Consider the following 8,467-nt stretch of genomic DNA (forward strand, 5'->3'; position numbering starts at 1 on the left):
GGATGAAAGGAGCATGAGGAAGCACGAGGAGGGCCAAACCCTAGGTATTTAGTAGAAAGAGGGGGTGGGAGGCATTATGTGCCAAAATTTTGGGATTCGTTTACCCACTAGTTAATAGGCGAGTAGTGATTAATCGGTCGGCAACTAATTAATCGGTATGATAACTTGTTAATCGGTTTAGCTGGTCAATTAATCGGCACGGGAAGTTAACACGATGAATAGATGTTATTCGATTCGGTCACCCTAAGAATTGCAATTAACTAGCAAGTTAACTGTTTAATCAGACGAATTCTTGAACAATGATTAAAAATATTAATGCATGCCATAAAAAATAGTATAATTGGAAATTATATTTAAATACGAATCCAACAATATAACTTTTATGAAATACATTAATTTTTTTTAAAATTAAATTTATGGTCAAATTTTGATAGAAAATACCAAGATGATCAATAAATCAGGACGAGGGTAGTACAGCGTCAGGTAATATGGGTAGGATCCCTAAAAAAAAGTTAATATGGATAGGAGAGAGTAATAGATCCCATCATTTTTTCTGCGCAAAATAGAAAAAAGATCCCATCATTTTTCGAAAAAACAAGTTTTTTAGAATAAAAAAGAAGTTAGTTGGTCCTCATTTTCCAGGATTTAATCCTATCTCGCTCGAAAAAAGTGAGAGAGGATTGTACGGCCACGGCCTACCCTTCATCGGCGACTCGGGTTTGGACCTGTGTTTTGAAATTTGGCCGGAAAAAATGGATTTCGGCCATCTCGGCCTGGGGCGAGATCTATCTTTCCGTCGAAATTGGTCAAATTTGACGAATTTTGATCAAAATTTAGTCAAACTTTAGTGAAATTTCGGCCGAAAAATTGAAAATGGTCGAAATCTCCGCCCAGGGCGAAAAAATTATCAAACCGAAAATCAAAACGCTACTTTGGAGTTCGTCGGGGACTCGGTTTCGTAGAGGCGCCACTCCCTCCTCTAATAAAAAGACAGGCGCCGAGTATAGATATACTTCTAGACTATAGGAAAAGGCTGACTCAATTGTTGTCCATTTCATCTCATCAATCAAAGAGTAGGAAAATGGGAGTGAGGCCGATGCATGGCATGGCGGGCGGTGGCTGGATGTCCCTGCCGGCCGGCAGACCTCCTCAAGGAGGTCTCCGACCGTCTGCCGGCCGACGCGGACAAAATCCACGTTCGCCAGTTATGCTCCCACTGGCGCGCGTCCACCGCCCCGCTCGCGGCCCGCCGCCCGTGGGTCGTCGCCGCCAACGACCGCCACCGCGACCCTTTCAGCGTCGTTAACCCCGTCGGCGAACACTCCCTGTGGCCGCTCCGTGGCGGCGGCGCAAGGATAGAGATAGACTCCCCGTCCCCGGCCGGCTTCCCCTACTGCTGCGGCACGCCCCGCGGCTGGCTCGTGCTCACGGACGACCTGCGACCCCCCTCGAGGCTCGTCCTCCTGGAGCCCCTCTCCAAAGCCGAGATCCCTCTGCCCACCCTGACGACCGTCGCCCAGGTGTTCCTCTTCGGAGACCCGCTCGCCTCGCCGTCGCCGCCGGGCTGGATGGCGATCGCGAGCTAAATGATCCCCGGCGCACTGTTCGGGCAGCGGCTCTTCTTCTGGCGCCTGGGAGACGCGGCCTGGGTGATGCAGCGCGAGTACCCCAACGGCAGGGTCCAAAGCGCGGCCTTCCACCGAGACAGGCTCTACGTCTCCACCATCAACATGTCCCTCGACATTTTCGACCACCAGCACCAGAACCATCCTCCCAAGCTTCTGCGACGCATCTGCCTCTACGCCCCTCTACAGGCGCGGCATGCACGACGCTTCCCTGGGCATCCGATGCCGCACGTCATGGCCTGCAACGACCGGCCGATGCTCGTGATGTTGTATCGCTGGGGGCTACCGCGCAGCGACGTGATGCTTGCGGAGGTGCACTGCCCGGACTGGGACGCCGACCGGCTCGACCTCCGGGGGTAGACGGTGACGGATCTCGGCGACTACTCGCTCTTCCTGGGCCGGGGTGACTCGCTCGCGCTCTCTGCAAAGGAGTTCCCTGCCATCAGGAGAAACTGCGTCTACTTTGTGGAGCACGACACGTACCTCCAGCATGAGCAGTGGGTTGTCGTGTTTGATCTGGGGTCAAACGCTTTGGAACGAATTCCCTATCCACGAGAGCACATGGAGATGGGAGTAAAGAGGCGTCGGCGGTCTGAGAACTTGTCTTACGGGTGCACTTCAGTTCCACTACTTGCAAAGCGAAAAAACCCGTCACAGAACTTGCGTTGCGGGCTTATCTAGGTCACAACCGCCGTTTGGACCGGCTCGCTGCCCGTTTTCTCCGTTCGAGGTCACGCGAGGCGTACGTGTGGGGTGATTTTTGCATGAAAGACCCTGCTCCGTGTGCTAATCATTTGGGGACGTCCCTGCCTGCCTTCGTTGACCTGTTTCCAGATGCTAGAGGCTATTGGCGGCGGCGTTGCGGGTGCGTCGAGCTCGTCGGCCGCAAGTCTACCGAAGGTGATGGAGATGCTTCCTGATACGTCTCCGTTGTATCTACTTTTCCAAACTCTTTTGCCCTTGTTTTGGACTCTAATTTGCATGATTTAAATGGAACTAACCTGGACTAACGCTGTTTTCAGCAGAATTGCCATGGTGTTGTTTTTGCGCAGAAATAAAAGTTCTCGGAATGACCTGGAAATTTACGGAGAATTTTTGTGGAATATATAAAAAATACTGGCGCAAGAATGATCAACGGAGGAAGTGGAGCGTGGAGCCCACAAGCCCACCAGGCGCGCCCCCCCCTCGCCGTGCCTGGCAGGCTTGTGGGGCCCACAAAGCTCCACCGCCTCCAATCTCAACTCTATTTAGCCTCTTTCGTCCAGAAAAAAAATCAGAGAGAAGAGTTCGTCACGTTTTACGATACGGAGGCGCCGCCACCTCCTGTTCTTCCTCTGGAGGGCAGATCTGGAGTCCTTTCTGTGCTCCGGAGAGGGGAGATCGTCGCCATCGTCATCATCAACCTTCCTTCATCGCCAATTCCATGATGCTCTTCACGGTTCGTGAGTAATCTCATCGTAGGCTTGCTGGACGGTGATGGGTTGGATGAGATCTATCATGTAATTGAGTTAGTTTTGACGGGGATTGATCCCTAGTATCCACTATGTTCTGAGATTGATGCTGCTACTACTTTGCCATGCTTAATGCTTGTCACTAGGGCCCGAGTGCCATGATTTCAGATCTGAACCTATTATGTTGTCGCCAATATATTTGTGTTCTTGATCATATCTTGCAAGTTGCAGTCACCTACTATGTGTTATGACCCGGCAATCCCGGAGTGACAATAGCTAGAACAACTCCCGGAGTTAATGCGTTGGTCCGGTTCTTTATTAAAAGGAGAACCTTAATATTCCGTAGTTTCCATTAGGACCCCGCTGCCACGGGAGGGATGGACAATAGATTTCATGCAAGTTCTTTTCCCTAAGCACGTATGACTACATACGGAATACATGCCTACGTTACATTGACGAACTGGAGCTAGTTACATATCTCTCCGTGTTATAACTGTTACATGATGAATAGCATCCAACATAATCATCCATTACCGATCCAATGCCTATGAGTTTTTCCTACCGGTCCTTGCTACGTTACTTTGCTGCTACTGCTGTCACTGCTGCTACTGTTACTCTGTTGCTACTGCTGTTACTCTGCTGCTACTGCTGTCACTTTGCTGCTACTGGTTACTATTGCTTTTATTGCTATCACACTACTTTGCTACTGACACTTTGCTGCAGATACTAAATCTTTCAGGTGTGGTTGAATTGATAACTCAACTGCTAATACTTGAGAATATTCTTTGGCTTCCCCTTGTGTCGAATCAATAAATTTGGGTTGAATACTCTACCCTCGAAAACTGTTGCGATCCCCTATACTTGTAGGTTATCAAGACTATTTTCTGGCGCCATTGCCGGGGAAGCACAACTATATTCTCTGAGTCACTTGGGATTTACGTCTGCTGCTCACTATGAGGAATCCGAAAGATCCAAGAACTAAAGTCTTGCCCTCAACTACGAGGACAGGTAAGGAACTGCCATCTATCTCTGCACTTGATTCACCTTCAGCTATGAGTAAGTTTGCGACACCACCTCCTGCTAGAAATTTTGATATGTCGCCTGTGCTTGATGATGCTACTTCTGCTGCTTTGCCACTAGGTGCATTTCCTTGATGCACAAATTGCTAGAGTTTCTGCTAGATGTGATGATACTTCGGAAACTGTTGATACTATTGAAGTAGAACCTGCTATTTTGCCTGCTAGAACTATCTCTCCTAGATATGAATTGCCTGATATGCCTGAGTGTTATGTTATGGAGGGAGAGATAGCTGAGGATTTTCTTGCGTGTAAGGATAGCTATGATGTTGAGAAATTACCGCTCAAGTGGAAAGAAAAATCTCTGAACGCTAGGATGAAATACGACCCGAAGTTTGCTACTTCGCCTAGCTTTGTGACCGGTAAGGATTATGAATTCTCTGTCGACCCTGAGTTAATCACTTTGGTCGAATCTGATCCTTTTCACGATTATGAGTCTGAAATGGTTGTAGCCCATCTTACCAAATTGCACGATATAGCCACCCTATTCACTAGCGAGGAAAAGATCCGCCACTACTATATCCTCAAGCTATTTCCTTTTCTCGCTAAAGGATGATGCTAAGACCTGGTTCACTTCTCTTGCTCCTGGTTGTGTGCGTAGCCCCCAGGATATGATCTACTACTTCTCTGAAAAAAAATTCCCTGCCCATAAGAAGCAAGCTGCCTTGCAGGAAATATATAACTTTGCGCAAGTTGAAGAAGAGAGTCTCCCACAAGCTTGGGGGAGGCTCGTCCAGCTACTGAATGCTTTGCCTGATCATCCTCTTGAGAAGAATGGAATACTTGATATCTTCTATAATGGACTTACCGATGCTTCTAAAGACCACCTAGATAGTTGTGTTGGTTGTGTTTTTAGGGAACGAACTGTAGAACAAGCTGAGATCCTATTGAATAACATCTTGTGCAATGAGAATGCTTGGACTATTCCCGAACCACCTCCTAAGCCAACTCCGAAGAAAAGAGGTATTCTATTCCTTAGTCCCGAAGATATGCAAGAAGCTAAGGAATCTATGAAAGAGAAAGGCATTAAATCTGAAGATGTCAAAAATCTACCACCTATCGAAGAGATCCATGGTCTTGATAACCCGATACAGGTGGTAGAGGTAAATTCTCTTCGTAGATTCAATGAGAGTGATATTCCTTTTGGTAAACCTGCTAGCTTATGCCTGGATGAATTTGATAACTTTGTTGCCAAACAACAAAGTTTCAATGATTATGTTAGCAGACAATTGGAACAGAATGCTCGTATGCTTAGTCATTTAAGTGCTTGTGTGGACAGAAATGTCAATGATCTTAAGCTCTTGAGTAAACATGCATCTATGGTTACTACTTAGGTAGAACAAGTACTTAAAGCTCACAATGACTTGCTCAATGAGTTGAATGACAATTCTGTCAGAGTCGTCACTAGAGGCGGTAGAATGACTCAGGAACCTTTGTATCCTGAGGGTCATCCTAAGAGAATTGAATAAGATTCTCAAGGAGTCAGCATTGATGCACCTAGTCATCCTAGGAAGAAGAAGAGAGATGATAGGAATTTGCACGCTAGTGATACGTCCATTTTGCATCATGCTTTCATGTTGATATTTATTGCTTTATGGACTGTTTTGTTACTTTGCGGTACCTTATTTATGCCTTTTCTCTCTTATTTTGCAAGGTTTATTTGAAGAGGGAGAATTGAGGCAGCTGGAATTCTGGACTGGAAAAGGAGCAAATCTTAGTCCACTATTCTGCACATCTCCAAATGCCCTGAAAAGTTACGTCGATTTTTTTGGGATTATATAAAAAATACTAGGCGAAAGAAGTATCGGAGGGGGCTGCCAGGGCGCCACAAGCCCTGCCACCGCCACCCCCTGGTGGCGGAGTGGGGGCTTGTGGGCTCCCTGACGGCCCACTAGCCCCCTCTTTTGCTATATGAAGGGTTTTGTTCCAGAAAAAAATCAATCAGGAGCTTTTTCGTGGTTTCGCCGCCGCCACGAGGCGGAACTTGAGCAGATCCAATCTAGAGCTCCGGCAGGACGATCCTGCCGGGGAAACTTCCCTCCCGGAGGGGGAAATCGTCGCCTTCGTCATCACCAACACTCCTCTCGTCGGAGGGGAGGCATCTTCATCAACATCTTCATCAGCACCATCTCCTCTCCAATCCCTAGTTCATCTCTTTTAATCAATCTCCGTCTCACGACTCCGATTGGTACTTGTAAGGTTGCTAGTAGTGTTGATTACTCTTTGTAGTTGATGCTAGTTGGATTACTTGGTGGAAGAGTTTATGTTCAGATCCTTGATTCTATTCATTACACCTCTGATCATGATTATGATTATGCTTTGTGAGTAGTTACTTTTGTTCCTGAGGACATGGGATAAGTCATGCTGATAATAGTCATGTGAATTTGATATTCGTTCGGTATTTTGATATGCTGTATGTTGTCTTTTCCTCTAGTGGTGTTATGTGAACGTCGACTACATAACACTTCACCATACTTGGGCCTAGAGGAAGGCATTGGGGAGTAGTAAGTAGATGATGGGTTGCTGGAGTGACAGAAGCTTAAACCCCAGTCTATGCGTTGCTTCGTGAGGGGCTGATTTGGATCCACTAGTTTAATGCTATGGTTAGACTTTGTCTTAATTCTTCTTTTGTAGTTGCGGATGCTTGCGAGAGAGGTTAATCATAAGTGGGATGCTTGTCCAAGTAAGGGCAGTACCCAAGCGCCGGTCCACCCACATATCAAACTATCAAAGTAACGAACGCGAATCATATGAACATGACGAAACTAGCATGACAGAAATTCCCGTGTGTCCTCGGGAGCGTTTTTCCTCCTATAAGACTTTGTTCAGGCTTGTCCCTTGCTACAAAAGGGATTGGGCCACTTGCTGCACCATTGCTACTACTTGTTACTTGTTACTTTTTGCTTGCTACGTTTCACCTCGCTACACAATCACTTGTTACCGCTACTTTCAGTGCTTGCAGTTATTACCTTGCTGAAATCCGTTTATCAGAGCCTTGTGCTCCTCGTTGGGTTCGACACTCTTACTTATCGAAAGGACTAGGATTGATCCCCTATACTTGTGGGTCATCAGCTAGCAACCCTGATGCTGTTACACCTGAGAGTCCAAACGATGTCTCTGTCTCTCATGCCGAAACACAATCTAGTGATGAACATGAGCCTAATGATAATATCGATAGTGATGTTCATGATGATGCTCAACCTAGCAATGATAAGGATGTGGAGATTGAACCTCTTGATCTTGATAACCCACAACCTAAGAATAAGAGATACGATAAGAATGACTTCACTGCTAGGAAGCATGGTAAAGAAAGGGAACCATGGGTTCAGAAACCCATGCCCTTTCCTCCCAAACCATCCAAGAAAAAGGATGACGAGGATTTTGTTGAAATGATCAGACCTGTCTTTCTACAAATGCGTTTGACAGATATGCTCAAAATGTCTCCGTATGCTAATTACATGAAAGATATTGTGACTAATAAGAGGAGGATACCTGAGGTTGAGATTTCCACCATGCTCGCTAATTATACCTTCAAGGGTGGAACTCCTAAGAAACTAGGTGATCCCGAAGTGCCAGCTATACCTTGCTACATTAAAGGAAACTACGTTAGAACTGCTTTATGCGACCTTGGAGCCGGTGTTAGTGTTATGCCTCTCTCTCTTTATCGTAGACTTGAACTGGATAAGTTGACACCCACTGAAATATCTCTGCAAATGGCCGACAAATCAACTGCTTTCCCTACTGGCATTTGCGAGGATGTGCCTGTTGTGGTTGCCAACGTCACTATCTTAATAGACTTTGTTATTCTGGATATTCCCGAGGACGATGCCATGGCGGTCATCCTCGGAAGATCATTTTTAAACACTGCAGGGGCTGTTATAGATTGCAACAAAGGCAATGTCACTTTCCATGTCAACGGTAATGAGCATACAGTGCACTTTCCGAAGAAACAATATCGAGTACATTGCATCAATGCTATCGAAAAAACTTCATCGATTCTTATTGGGAGCTTTGAATGCCCTATATCTCCTGTTAAGATGAAGTATGATTTGCTTGTTGGGGGAGATTCAGATCCCCATTGAGGTAACCTAGTGACTATTCGAAAATTCTCCGTCTTCTTTTGCGATTCAAAAAAGTTTGTCAAGGAGACTTGATCAACCCCATTGATGGATTTCTTTCGATGACCATGGGATGGATGAATCGAGGAGTCACAAACCTCTGTTCCAAGCTTTCACCTTCGGTTGCTTAGAAGAAAAATGATAGATTCAGTTTAGTTTTCCCTATTTTCTGCTTTTAGCGCCCCGTAGAAAAGTAC

At 46.2% G+C, this 8,467-nt stretch overlaps 1 pseudogene; it reads left to right on the forward strand.

The window, feature by feature from the left end:
- Positions 1-1,100: 1,100 nt before the first annotated feature.
- LOC123425383 lies at positions 1,101-2,306 on the forward strand (annotated as a pseudogene).
- Positions 2,307-8,467: the final 6,161 nt, after the last annotated feature.

The sequence above is a fragment of the Hordeum vulgare genome, chromosome 2H (assembly GCF_904849725.1).
Source record: "Hordeum vulgare subsp. vulgare chromosome 2H, MorexV3_pseudomolecules_assembly, whole genome shotgun sequence".
NCBI lineage: Eukaryota > Viridiplantae > Streptophyta > Magnoliopsida > Poales > Poaceae > Hordeum > Hordeum vulgare.